A 17,813-nucleotide genomic window follows, 5' to 3' on the forward strand; every position below is an offset into this window, starting at 1 on the left:
AAGATGGTAGGGCCACAGGGAGCGCAAACAAGACAGCCAGGCATTGTGTGTCTAGAGGTCCTCGCGGTCAGGAGCAGGCAACTTAGAGAGGCGATCTCGGGTGCTTCCTTCTGGTGCTTTGGGAGTTCAGTGTAGACTGTTCTTCTTGGTGTTTGCTGTTGGGGGTCCAGTACCCCGAGTATTGATACACTGCAGCTCTGGTAGGTCCTGGTGTCTCAAAACTTGAAGGGAGCTGTTGTACCTTTTCTTGCTTCAGTGCTGAGTCAAGGTCATCATGGAGCTGCAAATCAACAAAGCAAACTTCACTGGATCGGTGCCGGTGGAGTGCAGGGGAGTTATACCTTCACTCCTATGGAGCGTCTTGGCACATACTTGAATGCTGGAGGTTCTCTGGGGTTTTTATGGTCCTTTCAGGTTCAGGATGGCCAAGCAAGCAATGACTCTCGAGTCCTGGGAGAAGCTGTCAGGGTTTGACAACTTTTTCTTCTGCAATAGGATATCAGTTCTCTTGCAAGGGGTCTTCTTTATCCCAGTCTTCTCTTGTCTGCCAAATCTGATGTTCAGGTCTCGGGGTCTGACCTAATTACTGAATTTAGGAGTGTTATGAGGATAGACAGGTAGTAGCCAATGGGCTACCGACCTTTAGGGTGTCAACACCATCTAATGACCACTTCCTGTGGAAAGGAGTAGTATCCTAGTCCTGATAGCATGTTTGCAGATTGGTTCACATTGCCTGCCCCGCCCTAGTGTGGTGGTGTCGGCTAGGTGGGGATCCTCCTCCTGATCTAACTAATTTTCCCACCTTTCCTCCCACCAAAAAAGGAGCAGGAAATGGTGCTTGGACTATCTGGAGATTCCTGGGTTGGATTTCAAAGGCAGCACAGCCTTTGAAGCTTTCTGGCTAGGAAGTTCATCCTGTCCTGGAGGTAGTGTGAAGCACCTCCGCCCAGAGTAGGCTTTGTCTCTGTCCTCTGAGAGCACTGGCCCTCACCCCATGAGGTCAGAAATATGTCTGGTGGTGGCAGACTGGCGAAAATAAGTCAGAGACCACACCAATGCTTGGTAGGTTTTCAGGTATCCTGTGTGAATTTATTAATAAATCCATCACTGGTGAGGATTTATTAAGACAAGCTGTTGAGGTCCAAACATCTTAGAAATCAGTGAACCCAGCATGAAACTAGGAAACTTGTGCTGACAAGTATCCAGTCCATGTACTCCTAATGCTTTCCCTATGCACTTACAACATCTCAGAATAAACTGGACATTATGTGGCATATCCGCTCATGCGGATATGTCCACACATAAGGTATAGTGCACCCAGCCTTAGGGCTAAAGGCCCGCAGTAGGGGTGACTTACCTATACCTTATGCAGTGTGTGGGAGGCATGACACACAGTGCTCTGTCACAAGAGACAAAAACGGAGTGGACACCTTCATTCCATATTTCAAAAAGGTTCGTAATTACTAAGTTTCACGTGCTGGCCCGGATTCGTGGACTGTCCTGCCACGTAATAGTGAAATCACTGGAACAAGTGGGGCGGGTTGACACCTCACTCCGGATGCACAGCGTTAAATGCATAACAAAGATGCCGGATGTTAATCAAGTTCATCAATGCTGTTTATTTCCATTTCATCTTTCCGTGTATAACGTTAATCATGGTTTATTCAGTCACATGTAGGACACACTATGTTCACATGATATCCCTAATGCTGTAGACATGCCTTTGCGAGCCTTTTTCTATAGCATGGAATGCTACATAGATTCTCCTTGATTAAATCATATTCATCACTCAATGCATTTCATGCCTCTCATGGCACTTCATCAGGGCTTAACTACAAATTTAAAACATGGCTGTTAGGTTACATCTTGAAATAATTCATGTTCATCATATTTAACAACCAATACACACCATGTCAACAGAGAGTGCTTGTAACTAAACCTCACCCCGTAATCAACGTTTTGCCGGCAGAATTCATAATAGTTAATATAATTTGTTAAACACCCGATATTCCCTTTAGTGCTTGTTATCCAGTAATCCCCAAAATACTGTTGAGTTAATCCCATCAACGGTGTGAAAGCTACCTTATCTATCACTAAAATCCCTCATTTCAAAATAAGTTACCCAAACCCATATCTCGAGTGTTCTAATGACTGCCTCTTCTCATTTCCAAACACGTACTGAGTGCTCAACCCCCTCCTTCAACTATAAACACCTGCGTTGTATTCTCAACTCCTCCTGTCTTTCCATATCCCACCCCTTCAGTAATCAAAATACAAAGCCCATAATGCACGAATGTTGTTGTGAAAATACTGGTGCCGACCGTATTCACCTCATAAATTCTCGTATCATGCCATTCAATTGCCGTTATTGAAAAGTATAAAAAGGCTGTGTGCCATGTCGACTCTTCGGACTTCTCTGCACCAAGACACGCAATATGCAATGGCAGTATGCATAGCCTTGGTGAGAGGTCCCTGGGGTGGCACAACCAATGCTGCAGCCACAGATTACCCACTTCACAACCCATACCCTTTTTACCAGTGGTACCAATTTACTAGGGACTTACAGGGGCAGCTGGAGTGTTACCAACTGTGGTATAGTTTTAGGGAAAGAAAACTGGTACTGGGAACCTGGTCAGCCGCGGCCCAGTACACATCAGTCTAAGTAGAGTTAAAAGGGGGTACTGCAACCAAAACCCAGTTTCCTACCTGGTGAGAAAGTAATGCTCCTCTGTGTAAATAATTAGTAAAAATAGGTCATGCAGAAAACTCCAATGTAAAAACAGACCTATTAGGGGGACCAAGGTCTTGCTCAAAAGGGGCATAAAAGCAGAGTGGCAGCACCCTTTGCACAGAGGTCTCTTTGAAGGAGCTATAATTTATTTTGTAAAACTTAAAGGCCACCACCTGCAAAGGAACCGCTGTCTATTGTCAGTCGTCAAAGAAAGTGTAAACTAATTTGTCTTTAAAAGTTGTTTTCCTAAGATTCAACTTCAAGAGAACATGAAAACTCTGGGTATAATGGCAATAGATAGCCACTGCTAGCCCAGTGAATGCTGTCCTTACATCATGGGTTTACTACATTTAGCAGCTAGGAAGAATTTGCTGTCTACTGGATGAATCGGAAATAATGGCAATAGGAAAAACAATTATGTGAGCAAAAGTTGATTATTCCAAATCTCTATTCCTATGAAATGTAGAAAAAAAAGAATTTCAGTAGGCTTCAGGTGCTAAAGAATCCAACAGCAAGATCTAAATACTGCCCTCCTCCTAGATGCCACAAAAAGCACATTTTTAGGACTATGTATCCCAGTCCAGTCTAAGCAAGCAATTCATTTAAAACTCAAGTTTATAGACCACTGTTCAGATTGCCCTGTTGATATTATATAGAGACACTTCAACTTTTCCAACCTGAGAGTAATTTCAGGTCAAGTGATACAAATCTAATAAAAGTACAGAAGCAATTATGAGCAAGTGCAGAAGCATGAGGATTTTCATGGCAAGTTTTCATTATGGGGAATGAGGTACCAATTTCAATGAGCTTTTTCAACAAGTTCACCCTCTTCTATATGCCATTGCGAAATTTCTTCACCGATATCTTTGAAATTTTGACACAACGTTGATTTCGAAGATGGGGGTGTTTCTATATACCAACGTTGGATTACAATCCACACTTGTCGAATATGCGTGTGTTTTTAATCGAAAGCCCGAACAGACCCATAAAAATGTCAATGTTCCTTTGTTCCAAATCTTAAATCTCCGAAAGTTCTTCACCGATTGATTTGAAATTTTGACAAAACGTTGAATTCGATTAAGCTCGTGTTTATAAATACACAACGTGAGATTCGAATACGCGCGTGTCCAATACGCGCGTGTTTTTAATCGAAAGGCCGAACAGACCCTATTGATTTGGTTTCTGCGCAAAAACTACAAGGGACGCATCGAGACAATAGACTACATATATTAGGATGGACAGTTGGTGTCAGGATGGGAGACCGGGAAGTGGGTGGAGGGAGGGGAGAGGAGTTGGTTCACTTTGCAACATTGACGCATGTTTATATATACACAACGTTGGATTTGAATACGTGCGTGTCCAATACGCGCGTGTTTTTAATCGAAAGGCCAAACAGACCCTATCGATTTGTTTGCTGCGCAACAACTACATGGGACGCATAGAGACAATATATATACATATATTAGGATGGACAGTTTGTGTCAGGATGGCAGACCGGTAAGTGGGTGGAGGGAGCGGGGAGGAGTTGGTTCACTTTGCAGCATTAGTGCTTGTTTACATATACACAACGTGACAATAGTCACAAAAACATATTGTGTACCCACAAGCATTGTGAAATTAAACATATTAAAAAACTTGCGCTTACTCTTTTCTTTCTCTTCCATTTAACCAGACTGAGCCACAGCAACGCGTGGCAGGGTACAGCTAGTATGTCAATAAAGATGCTGCTATAAGGCAGCGCAGGGACCTAATAGAACTGGCCAGAAAATGAATACTAAAACACTTTTCCAAATGGCAACTAAAAACCTGGCATGCTCCAACCAAAAGGTGGACTGGCACAAGAAGCTCACCTTGAAGACTCCTCTTTGGGACACAGTTATATTATGTCGCATGAATCCCCTCCCACTCAACCACTCTAAAAAGGCTCTGTGGCCAGCTCTCCCTCTACCAAAACGTAAGCAAGGAGGCCAAAGTTTTAAGTTAGCGAAGTTCCTGGACATTCCTAAACTGCTCTGCTAGAGTTAAGATGATTCACATTCCTCCTTCGAGTCATCCGGATAGGCCCATGCCATTGTCGATAGTTTGAGGGCAGCATTTCACGCCTCATCAGAGCAGCACTGACAGGCTACTTAGTCTGCATGGGCTTCAGGTAGAAAGAGTACAACTTTTTTAAAGTTACTTTTTCTGAATATGTACAAAACCTCCAACGTTATCGTTGAGTTGGTGTAAGAAATTGGGTTATTAGTTGTGCAGGATGTAAGGCCTGCACAAGTAATAGGTCCACAGATCCACTTACTGGAAGCCAAGCACCCCATTGTAGTGCTGGACTCTCCCAGCATAACAAAGCAGAGTGGTCCAAGACCTTTTCAGGGGAGGTGGTGTGGACTAGTAATCACCATTCACTGACAGGCAAAAATAACACTCAATAAATGATTGTCCAGTGAGTGATTTTTCTTTAGAAACAGAAAAGTAGATTTATTGAAAAAGCACTACTAAATACTATACATTAATTTACAAATATATACGTCAGGAAGATTAAAATTACCTTTCTGACATTCTGAAATCCCATTTGACACCATACAGATCATGGCTCCCAAAATCAAAGTACCCTCCATTTACACCAAATAGGACATCACAATATGGGGGTATCACTTTCAATAAAACAGGCCTATTGGTTTTGTCAAATGGTCATCACAACACATCTAAGACAAGCCTATTGGCTTTACCAAATGTCCACCAAGTTTAAAGACAAATAACCCAAATGTTCCAAACCATCATCGTTTTGCTGTATTTAGTAACCATGTGTAATGCAATCATCAATGTCAAGCATTACATGGTTATTAAAGTATTTAAAAGGAACATTGCATGTGCGTGTTTTTACATGCACACTCAGGCCACATAAAATACAACAACAGAACCAGTACCTAGAGGGCGCTGCACTCCCAGATGAAGAGCAACATCTCTAGTCTTAGGAGTACTTTAAAAAAAATGATGAAAATCTTAGAGGGAAAGTCATAATTTGTTGATGCAGAAAACATAAGGTCAGTTTTTAAAAGCTACTTCTGGGGGGCTGGTGTAAAAGCTACTTAGAAAAAACTGAATGCCAACTGTACAATTGTTTTGGGTCCTCTATTTTGAGGAAAAAACCAAGTGGAACACCTGGGTTTATTTGAGTATATTGCTATTACCCTCTTCTGTTTATTATTTTCATCTTTTTTCTTATTTCATATATGAAAAGAACACTTTTCGTGTTATTTTGCTCACACATAAAAACAATTATTTACAACACAAAACATTTTCATAACATCACATAAATACACCACATTGTATATACACAGTTATTCGTTTTGATATATACACAGAAAACAAGCATTCATTTTCTTGTAAAGACAAGAGTCACGCTGTGGACTCCAAGTTAGAATAGACAATTAATGAAAACCAAGAATGAATGGACAATAAATTAATGCAATTAACTATTCTTTTCCAAAAAATAGACCATAAATTAATTCTTTAGTCTATTGGTAAACTGGTGTCTACTCTCTTTTGCGCCAACGCGTTTCGAATCCGGTATGTTCACTCAACGGATTCTCATCAGGGCTTTGTCTTTATAGAATAATCTAAAGGTGTATAAAACAAAACTTGTTTTAGCTTCTTTGTCTCTATTTAATACTTTATTTAAGATTCCTCTGTCCAATGTTAATGTTACTCATATTACCTGTTTCCCAGCAGTCGCCGGTTCGCAAGTACAGTTTTATTCTTGGCTGAATTTATTTCACTCTGCGCCTATGGGTAAATAGGGACATAGTAACCTTTTCTATTTTCACCTCGCTGAATAACGGAGGGCACATATCTACTTGACGTACCTTAAAGGATCGAGTCTTTGCCCCTTTATTCTCCTCGGTTTTGATTTCAGCTATTGTGGGTTAGTTACAGCCTGCAAATGATATGACATTTATTTTGAAATACTGTTCGCAGTAAGTCGAAAGAGAAACGCTCACTCCTTGGCAAGGCATACCTGCTCGTTTTTACTTCCTGCTTCGGCTGTACAAACTCTATTTTCTTTTAGCTGCAAGCGCTCGCTTTGCGCATTTTACAAATAGGCTTTTGTCCGTCTGGATAAACATTCGGATCCCTAAAAAAGAATTGATATTTACTAACTTGTCACTCAAACTGTATCAAGGGCGGCACTGTGACATTGTATCTGTGGACTGACTCTGTAACGCGGCGACCCGGTGACTGGCTTATCAGTCTCTGGATGCGGCGGCCATCTTAGGATGGTGTTTTAATGCTTTCTTGTAGGCAAATAGAGCGGCGGCCATCTTTTAATAGGTTTTTTAACTGGTTTTTTAACTGTGGGACGGTGCCATGTTAAGTGCATAAAGAAGGTGAATTACAGTTTAGGTTGGAAAACTTATTTGCATTATATCATCAATCCTATTTACAATTTTTGCATTATGATTTCCACACTGGCGGAAATATTTCCTGAAGACATAGTTGAAAGTGTAGTATTGTCCTGCAACTACAATCTAGAAACTTCAGATAGTGAGTTGAGGCCAGTTAGTGCACTATTAAATTTCAGTATCAAATACGCCTCTTTTTGTAGCAAGATTTTATTATTTAGGTGTAAAAGCTACAGCACCCCACAACACTTCCTGAATTTGTTGGTGGTGCCCTTGTCCTCCTTGGATGTCCACAGTAAGGAAAGTATATGCAAATAAACCTCTCTTGAGGCATTATGGGGCTCTACCAGTCGAGAAGTAGTGAATATTTTGACAAGTCTCTAGTGTTTTGGAGAGCTCATGGTCTTTGCCGTTTTGTCTTTTTTTTTCCTTATTTGTTTTTTTAAGGGTTGGTTTGCCAGTTACTACTGGGTTACCCCTAAGCCATCCTACTTGTTAGGGGCAGCCCATGGAGCCCAATCCTGGCTGCCCTAGCTGGCTTCCTGCCCAGCCAGCACTCATTGCTAAACAGAAGCTGGTAGCTATGTTGTCTCTGCCCATTCCATGCAAGCAGGGTGTTCCTTTTTTGGTTGCCACCCTGCTGCAACTAGATACAGGTGTGATGAGCGGGGGCAAGTCCACCGTTACAACTAGCAATGAAGTACCCAATGCACAGAACAGAAAACGTGGACAAACGTGTGTCGTTGTAGACACGTGTGAAATGCAGTACAAAGCTGGTAGAAATAATAACAATCTTCATAAACAAAGAGAGGGAGTATGGGGCTTTTGGAGAGGTCCAGCATACAGGGCCCAAACTACAATACACAAAGAGGAGTATGCTGTTCCTCAAGGGTTAACCTAATGAAAAAAGGAAAGGAAAGAGAGAGATATATGGGGGAATGAAATTAAATGAAATAGGATTTATAAAGCGCATGGCTGCCCGTAAGCGTCCCAGCGCTGGTGAGTGTGCTATATGAAGAAAAGAAAGGATTTAAGGAAATAACCAAGTTTTCAGAAATTTACGGAAAGGCAAATGGTTGGCTGTGCTCGAATGGCAGGTGGTAACAAGTTCTACAGTTTGGAGGCGTTATAAGAAAAGAGACGTCCTCCCCGATCGGGCTCTCTTGATCCTGGGCATAGAAGCCAGGTGAAGATGAGTGTACCGAGGGGGTTTGTTAGTTTTGTAGGGCACAATGAGATCCTTAAGAATAGGAGGGGCATTGCCGTAGAAGATTTATGAGTGGTACATAGAGATTTAAAATACACTCTTTCCTGTATAGGCAGCCAGTGAAGTGATCTGAGAGCGGGTTTTGCTGAACAGCGGTTCCCGGTGCCCGTAAGAAGCCTAGCAGCTGTATTTTGGACAACTTGTAATTTGGCAGTTACTTTCTTGGGGACCCCCAGATTCAGGGCATTGCCATAATCCAGCCTGGACAATATAAGGCCCTGGATCAAGAGCTTCCTAGATTGAGGGGGAAGTAAATGAAGGATTTTCCGGGAGGTGCGCAGGAGGTCATAACAGGCCCCCGCCGTTTTCCTGGCTTGAGTATTGAACGTAAGTTCTTGGTCCAACCATACACCTAGACTTTTAATATCAGGTTTGGGGGTCGGGGGCGGACCCATACAAGGTGGCCACATGGTCTCATGGCGAAAATGTGACTGGTTACCCATGACCAGGATCTCAGTTTTAGCGCTATTTAACTTTAGATGTGAACCATCCATCCATCTAGTTATGTCTTCAAGGCATGAATAAAGGTCCGAAGGGGGGCGATCCAGCTAACTCAGTGATACAATAAGCTGGGTATCGTCAGCATATGTCAGGAGTTTGAACCCATGTGGAGTAACGATTTCCTCAAGGGGAGACATATATACATTAAAAAGCATAGGGCTCAAAGATGAGCCCTGAGGAACGCCACAATGTACCGAAGTGATATTGTAGATGGATTTCTCCTCAGCCACCTGAAAAGAGTGGCTGTGGAGGAAAGATTTCAACCAGGAAAGGGCAAGCCCCATGACTCCCAAACCCTTGAGGCGGTGAATCAAGGTAGAATGATTCACGGCGTCGAAAGCTGCACTCAGATCCAGGAGGATCACTGCCACTGATCCCCCTGAATCTAAGATCTTTCTGGTCTCCTCTACCACCGCGATCATTGCAGTGTCCGTGCCCTGACCAGGGCGGAATCCGGTCTGTGAAGGCTGGAGTAAGTCCCCTGATTCAAGAAAGGCGGATAGCTGACGGTTGATATATTTTTCTGCTACCTTGCTAATACCTGGAAGTAGAGAGATGGGCCGATAGTTGCTCAATTCCGAGGGATCAAGATTGGATTTTTTGGGAAGAGTTTTTACTATGGCCCTCTTCCAGTTTGGGGGGGGACAATGCCCTGTGAAAGAGAGGTGTTGATCAATCTAGCCATTGGGGTAAGGATGGTAGATGTAACTAACTTTAAGATATTAACTGGAGCTGGGTCCCGCCGGGATCCGCTTTTGATTGATTGAAAGATGGGTAGGAGTGTATCTTCAGTAATAAGGAAAAAATGTTTAGAATAAAAGCTGATTGCTGAGGGACTGCCGAAGGCATATCTTCCAGAGCAACAGGTTTACATGGGGGAAGAAGCCTCAGAATGTTTTGGATTTTAAGGTTGAAAAACTCTGCCAGCTCATTGCAGCGATGATTAGAGGGGTCCAAGGGAGGAGAAGGGTCTGGGGTTTTAAGAAGTTTCTTCACGATACGATAGGTTTCCCTAGATGAATTTGATGAGGATCTAATTTTTTCCTCAAAAAAGGCCGCCTGAGAAGATTTTAAGGCCTTTTTATAATTTAGGATCGTGTGTTTATAATCTAATTTTTTGGGGGGGTCGAATTCTCTCCTCCATGCCCTTTCCGAATTTTTGCAGAGTTTTTTTAGGAGGCGAAGTTCGTTGGTAAACCAGGGGGAAGTGGTCTTTCCCCTTGGTTTAAAGGCCAATTTTTTGGGGAGAGCTATATCCAATGAGCTTTCGATCCATGCAGAAAAGTGAGCATCTGCTAATACAGGGTCGCAATCGTAAGTGGGGAGAGAAAGTTCAAGGATTCGCTTCCATTCTTCCGAGACCATTTTTGACCAAGGACGGGCCAGCATACTGGGGGTTTGCCTAGGGCAGGGGGTGGCGGGAATCCGCCAGCTAAATGGTATCAGGAAGTGATCCGACCAGGGCATAGGAAATGGTACTAGGATCTTAAGCTCAGGGAGGTTGGAGAATATAGGGTCTAGAAGTTGCCCTGCTATATGAGTAAGTTGGTAGTTCTCCAAGTGGAGTTGATAGGCCGCAAGGTCTAGTTTCTAATCCGTTGCTGAATTGTCTCCGGGGCTGTCAAAGTGGAATTTAAATCTCCTAGGATCATGAAATTCGGTAAAGTACTGGACAGGTCTAGCGAGGTTTCTAAAAGGGAATTGCAAAACTGCCTTGCAGAGCCAGGAGGGCGGTAAATAAGGACCCCAGAGAGCGAGTTACAAGGGGAAAGTTGAATGGAGAAATGAGAGTTTTCGCAATCTAAAATGGGGCAGTCGTGAAGGCGGCAGATGAGGTGATCTTTGTAAATTATTGCTATTCCCCCTCCCTTTCCCTTCGGCCGATCAATATGTTGAATAAGGAAGCCCGGGGGCAAGGCCTGGGCGATGTCTGAGGCCGAGTCTGGAGAAAGCCACGTTTCTGTAAGAAACAGAACCTCCATCTGATGGTTTTCCAGTAGTAAGGCTATATCATGCGCATGTTTGGGCAGGGTCCTGCAATTCAGCAGGGCCATGCTAATATCACGATCTGAGGTGTGGCAAAGCTTATGAGTAGATAATGCATACGGACAGTGGAGGCAATGACTGTGGGAATACCCAATTGAAATAGAATGCGCACAAGACGGAAGGGGGGCTGTCTTAATTGAAGCAGAACATCCCTTGGGTAAAATGGGGTTATCCGGGGATTGGGAGATATGGCACTAGGCCCTGGGCCCGGTCTGGCACGGATGGGCGCAGACGGGCTTACCTCTGGCGCACCTGTGGTGCGCCAGCGGCGCGCACGCTGCGCACGTCCGCAGCGCGATTGAAACATGGCGGTTTTTAAACAACTCCGTCTGCTGCCTAGCTCCAGCGTCGGGCGTGCCAGGGGGAGTGTCAGGACCTGTGTGTCCGCCCTCCACTCAAACAAGGTCAGCTGCGGTGGAACGGGGCCGGAGCACACGAGCCTGGGGACAAGTGCCTAGTGCAGATAACTTTGCAAATAAGCAACGTGAATTTTTAAAAGACGATCAGCAAGACGAGACACATTAAATTTTAAAAGAAACACACAAACAATCGTGTTAAGCAGCACCCACTCTAGGCTGCGCACTCTCTGTTTTCGGGTTTTAAACAACTCCGCCTGCAGCCTAGCTCCAGCTAGCATACCAAAAGGATAATTATACCCGTCACCTCTAACCAATAATATGGGTCCTGAGGGGAATTCCTCATTCGGAACTAGGGCCCTCACACACGCAGCCAGCTAGGTGTCATGCTTCATCATTGGGCCTGCTCCTCGTTGGGTTGGCGCTGCAATCCCCTACGGGCTCCCAATGAGGGGCTCTTTGGTGGAAATCTTTTGTTCCTTGCCAATTAGTGAGGTGTGGGTGAGGGGCCTCGAAAGTGTAGGTGTGTGTGAAAAAGTGAGGGTTAAAACAGGTTAGGTAACCAATATAATTTATTTAACTCTGGTTCCTACCTGATTAAAAGAAAAAGGATAGGCGTTTTTGTCTGATATATTGGATCAGAACAAAGTGACACTCTACTCCAATAGGTCAACATGTTTCTTGCCTTGACAGCCCCGCACGGCCTATGGCAATTCATCAGGACCATGATTATAATGTTAAACTACCTACACACCGTGGTATATGTGAAAAAACTACCTACCACTTGATGTATTGCTGCAGGTTAGAAATGTGTTAGGGAAAAGAAAGGGTTACATCATATATATACATGTCGCGTATACTAGCATTCAATATCTCTCTCATGTTGATAATTACTCAAAAGAAAAACCCTTTAATAGAAAGGGAGAAGTTCCCTTTAACATTTTGTTTAATTGTTAAAAATTGCTTCCGTGAACTAGTCGCCAACTGTGCAACTTGTGAACGAAGTTAATAATAAAACATTAGCTCCTTCAAGGGATATAGACTCACCTAATCAATCTATAAACCTCGCGTCAACAATATCCGGCTGGCTAAGGCACCAGCGGGCTCAATATCCTGGAAAAGGTGTATGAGAATAGACTGGATAAAGCAACCACACAATCAAAGTTTCAATTGCCATTCCAACGCACAAGGTAAAATTGGTGACTAACATATGTCCAATGGAGCGGTAGGTGGATTAAAAGCCCAGATTACATTGTTAGCAGATGCCGAAGCGGCGTGCAAAGACACTCAAGAAACTCAAGGTGTCTCATAACTTTGTTAATAGGTTTTGGATGCTGGTTGCTATAGGAACATACAAATGTTAAATTCTTGTTTGCTACACTTTTAAATACCAGACGGTCTACCTTATGGGCTACAAGTCCTACTTAGGGGTGACTCAGTTAATATTTAAAAGTAGTGTTTTACTCCTGTTGATAGGTTTATTTGGACAGGTCTTGCTACAGGGGTCAGGCAACACATGTAGGCCTGAAACCATGTTTTCCTTGTGAACGTAGTGAATGATACAATAAGTGCTGCAGTCCAAAGGTGGCATTTCACTTTCTATGACATTGGAGCTTTTGTTTTACATCATATACTATGCCCTTACTGAAAAGTTAAATATGCCAAATGGGAATTGGCCAATTTCACCATGATTGAGGGGTCAGAGCCCACACACAGGGGGCTGGACCATAGTACTCTAGTGCAGTTAAAACTAGCAATGGTAAATGCATTAGGTTTCGCTTATATGAGTAATAATAAGCAGTTTTTTGTTGTAAGTTGTAGCTTGCTAAGTAGTGGTACAATATAAGTTACAGAACGTCTATTAAAAAGTTATGACTTGTTTATGTACAAAAAGGCAATTTATTGTGCTGTTACTAGCGGTACAGTGCGGTAAGTAATAGCAGCATTTTGAAAAAGGAAATGAAAGAGAAATAATATAATTAATTGATGTAATAGCAATAATATGTGTTTAGAGGAGTTCTAACAACTTTTGGGCCTGGTGCCACTGCACCTGCTGCACCATTCAAATCATGCCCCTAGTGTATGTAAGATAACTAAATTTGTGACTGCTTGTTTAGTAGTAAATTATAACAATATATGGTGTTCAGAGGAGTTAAGACAACTTTTGGCCCCTGTGCCACAGCACCTGCTGCACCATTCAAATCATGACCCTATCGCCTGTAAGGTAACTGCACTTGTGACTGCCTGTTTAACAGTAAAATATTGTAATATTTGGTGTCTAGTGTTTCTGGAGCTTTGGCCCCCAGTATCAATGCACCCGCGGCACAATTGAAATTATGACCCTAGAGCCTGCAAGGTAACTGCACTTGTGTTTGCTTATTTAGTTGTTAAATATAGCGATATTTGGTGTTTAGAGGAGTTCTGACAATGTTTAGCCCTGGGGCCACTGCACCTGTAACGGGAAACATGGTCCTAGTGCTTGCTAGTTAAATGCACTTGTGATTGGCCGCAAGGTAGAAACATTTAACAATATTCTGCATTTAGTGGGGTCCGTAGAGCTTTTGGCCCCGTTGCCACTGCACCTGCTGTACCATTCAAAACAAGCCCCTTTTAAATGCCAGATAACTGCAATTGTGTCTGCCTGTCTGATAGTAAAATATAGCAATATTAAGTGTGTAGAGACGCTCCTACAACTTTTGGGCCCAGTGCCACTGCACCTGCTGCACCCTTCAAATCATGACCCTATAGTCTACAATGTAACCATACTTGTGACTGCCTGTTTAGTACTGAAACATAGCAATAAAGAGAAGTGCCTAGAGATTTTAGTGCAGGTGCTACTGCACCTGCTGCACCATTGGAATCATGACCTTGGGCCATACGTATCAAGTTAAATTGTGAATTTCAGCATTTGTGATCGCAATTTAGCAGTGTGCAATGTATCACACAAAAACGCACTTGCAAAATAAGGAATCGCAAAATTTGAGATTCCCTATTTTGCGAATGCATTTAAGGAATCGCAAATTGCGATTCCTTAAATGCAATGTAAGAAGCACAAAAAAGTGTGATTTGGCCTTAAGGAATTGCAAATTACCACCAACTTCAAGTTGGTGGTAATTTGCGATTTTCTTTAAAAAAGCACTTTTTTGCCATATGTTGAGCATTCATGCCCTTAGGTATGTCGCAAAATGTGCACACATGCATATTTCAGGGGTGCAACAGGGTGTCCTTGTGGCACCCTTGCAACCTTGAAATTGCATTCTCAATTTACGATTCTTTAATTGGTAATCGCAAATTGAGAATGTCTTCCCTTTCATTCCTATGGGCCTCCTAGCCCATAGGAATGAATAGGAAAGTATTCCTTATTTGCGAAACTCAATTTGCAATTTGAAAATAAGGAATATGTTGGATACGCAAAATTTTTTGCAAATCCTACGTACATTGCATTTTGCAAATCTCTGATTGCGATTCACAAACAAACACAATTCGAGAATCGCAAAACTCGTTTTGATACATATGGCCTCTTATTTCCAGCTAGATACACTAACATGAGGCAGCCTGTTTAGCAGTAAAATATAGCAAAATGTAGTGTTTATAGGAGCTCTTACAACTTTTAGCCCAATGCCACTGCACCTGCTGCATCCTTCAAATCATGACCCTGTAGTCTACAATATAACCTCACTTGTGACAGCCTGTTTAGTAGTGAAACATAGCGATACTAGGTGTTTAGAGGGGTGCTTAGAGCCTTTGGTCCTGGTGCTACTGCACATGCTGCACCATTGAAATCATTACATTATTTCCTGCTAGATAAATGAACTTATGACTTCCTGTTTAGCAGTAAAATATAGCAATATTTGGAGTTTAGTGGAGTTATGACAACTTTTAGTCCCGGTGCCACTGCACCTGCTGTACCACACAAATCATGACCATGTTGTCTGCAATGTAACTGCATATGTGACTGCGTGTTTAGTGGTAAAATATAGCAATATTTGGAGTTTTGTCGAGTTATGACAACTGTTAGTCCTGGTGCCACTGCACCTGCTGGACCACACAAATCATGACCCTGTTGTTTGCAAGGTAACTGCATGTGTGACTGCGTTTTTAGTGGTAAAATATAGCAATATTTGAAGTTTTGTGGAGTTGTGACAACTTTTAGCCCCTGTTCCACAGCATCTGCTGCACCATTCAAATCATGACCCTAGTGTCTGAAAAGTAACTGTACTTGTGACTTGCTATTTAGTAGTTAAATATAGCAATATTTAGTGTTTAGTGGGGTTCTGACAACTTTTGGCCCCAATGCCATTGCATCTGCAGCAGCATTGAAATCATGGCCCTAGTGCTTGCTAGATAAATGCAATGCCTGTATTATAGTAACATTTTGCAATATTCTGTGTTTAGTGTGGTCCATAGAGCTGTTGGCCCCCTTGCCACTGCCCCTGCTACAGGATTCAAATTAAGCCCCTTTTAACTGCCAGATAACTGCAATTGTTTCTCCCTGTGTGATAGTAAAATATAGCAATATTAAGTGTTTAGAGGAGTTCTGACAACCTTTGGCCCCAATGCCACTGCACCTGCAGCAGCATTGGAATCATGGCCCTAGTGCTTGCTAGATAAATGCAATGCCTGTATTATAGTAACATTGTGCAATATTCTGTGTTTAGTGTGGTCCATAGAGCTGTTGGCCCCCTTGCCACTGCCCCTGCTACATGATTCAAATTAAGCCCCTTTTAACTGCCAGATAACTGCAATTGTGTCTCCCTGTGTGATAGTAAAATATAGCAATATTAAGTGTTTAGAGGAGTTCTGACAACTTTTGGGCTCAGTGACACTGCACCTGCTACACCCTTCAAATCATGACCCTGTAGTCTGCAATTTAACTGCACATGTGACTGCCTGTTTTGTAGTGAAACATAGCAATATTAGGTGTTTAGTGGGGTGCCTAGAGCTGTTGGTACTGGTGCACCTGCTGCAACATTGAAATCATTACCTTATTTCCTGCTAGATAAATTAACTTGTGACTGCCTGTTTAGCAGTAAAATATAGCAATGTTTGATGTTTAGTGGAGTTATGGCAGCTTTTGGCCCAGGTGCCACAGCACCTGCTGTACCACACAAATCATGACCCTGTTGGCTGCAAGTTAACTGCACATGTGACTGCTTGTTTAATAATAAACAATAGTAATTTTAGGTATTTAGTGGGGCGCCTAGAGCTTTTGGTCCTGGTGTCACTGCACCTGCTGCACCATCCAAATCATGACCTTGTTGTCTGCATAGTAACACCACTTCTGACTGACTTTTCAGCTGTAAAATATAGCAATAATCTGTGTTTAGTGGGATGCCTAGAGCTTATGGTGCCACAGCACCTGCTGCACCATTCAAATCATGACCCAAGTGCTTTTTTGATAACTGCTCGTGTGACTGCCTGTATATTAGCATAATATAGCAATATTAGATGTTTAGAAGAGTTCTGACAACTTTTTGCCACTGCACCTGCTGCACCATTCAAATCATGACTCTGTTGTCTGTAACTCAACTGCACTTGTGACTTCCTGTATAGTTAAAACTTTTGGCAATAATCTGGGTTTAGTGGGATCCCTAGAGCTTTTGGGGTTTCGGTGCCCCTGCCCCTGCTGCTCCAATCAAATACAGTCTCTTTTAACTGCAAGGTGGCTGCAATTGTGACTGCCTGTTTAGTAGTCAAATAAAGCAATATTATGTTTTTAGAGGAGTTCTAGCAAATTTTAGCCCCGGTGCTAATGCACCTGCTGCCCCATTCAAATCTTGACCTTGTTGTCTGTAAGGTAACTCTACTTGTGGCTCCTATTTTGTAGTTAAATATAGCCTAGCTCTCGTATATTAACTTTATTTTGAATGCACAATATTTATTACAACATTTAGATTTTGATCATAGTGACCAAATAGAGTAGGTTGAAAAAATCAATCTGATAATGCCTACAAAGTGCAAAGAAAGGTAATTAGTGTATACAACAAATAACAGCATCTCAACAGGTAATACTTAGTCAGTTTTTAGAAAACATGCACAGCAGTTGCAAGAAGGAGATAGGGAGGCAATAATGGTTATTGCAATAAACACGAAGAGCAGTCTGTATTCAAACAAATTGGGATGCTGGCACTATATTACAATGAATGTATTTGTAACCTGTACATACTTGTGTGCTTGTGAACAGTTGAACGGCGCAAAGGGAAAAGAGAAACTGCGAAAAACGTCACAAAGGAAACAGTAATGTCAATATATAAAGATTTTATTTTTAGTGGTTCAGATTAATTTAGATGGATTTAAAGGATGTAGGTTATTTGATGAACCACAGAGGTTAAGCAAAAAAGAATTGCACTGGGTGGTCGATGGCGTTTGGACCTGTTGTCAGGTCAGGCAGCGAGGGGGTCTTAATTTTTCAAGTCACCACATGTGAGTATTTCTGTTTTGGAAGCATTCAATTTGAGATGGCTCCCCGTCCTCCAACTGGAAATTGCCGGCTTTTCAATGTCTTTGGGGCT

The sequence above is a fragment of the Lissotriton vulgaris genome, chromosome 2_1 (genome assembly GCF_964263255.1).
Source record: "Lissotriton vulgaris chromosome 2_1, aLisVul1.2, whole genome shotgun sequence".
NCBI classification, from domain to species: Eukaryota; Metazoa; Chordata; class Amphibia; order Caudata; family Salamandridae; genus Lissotriton; species Lissotriton vulgaris.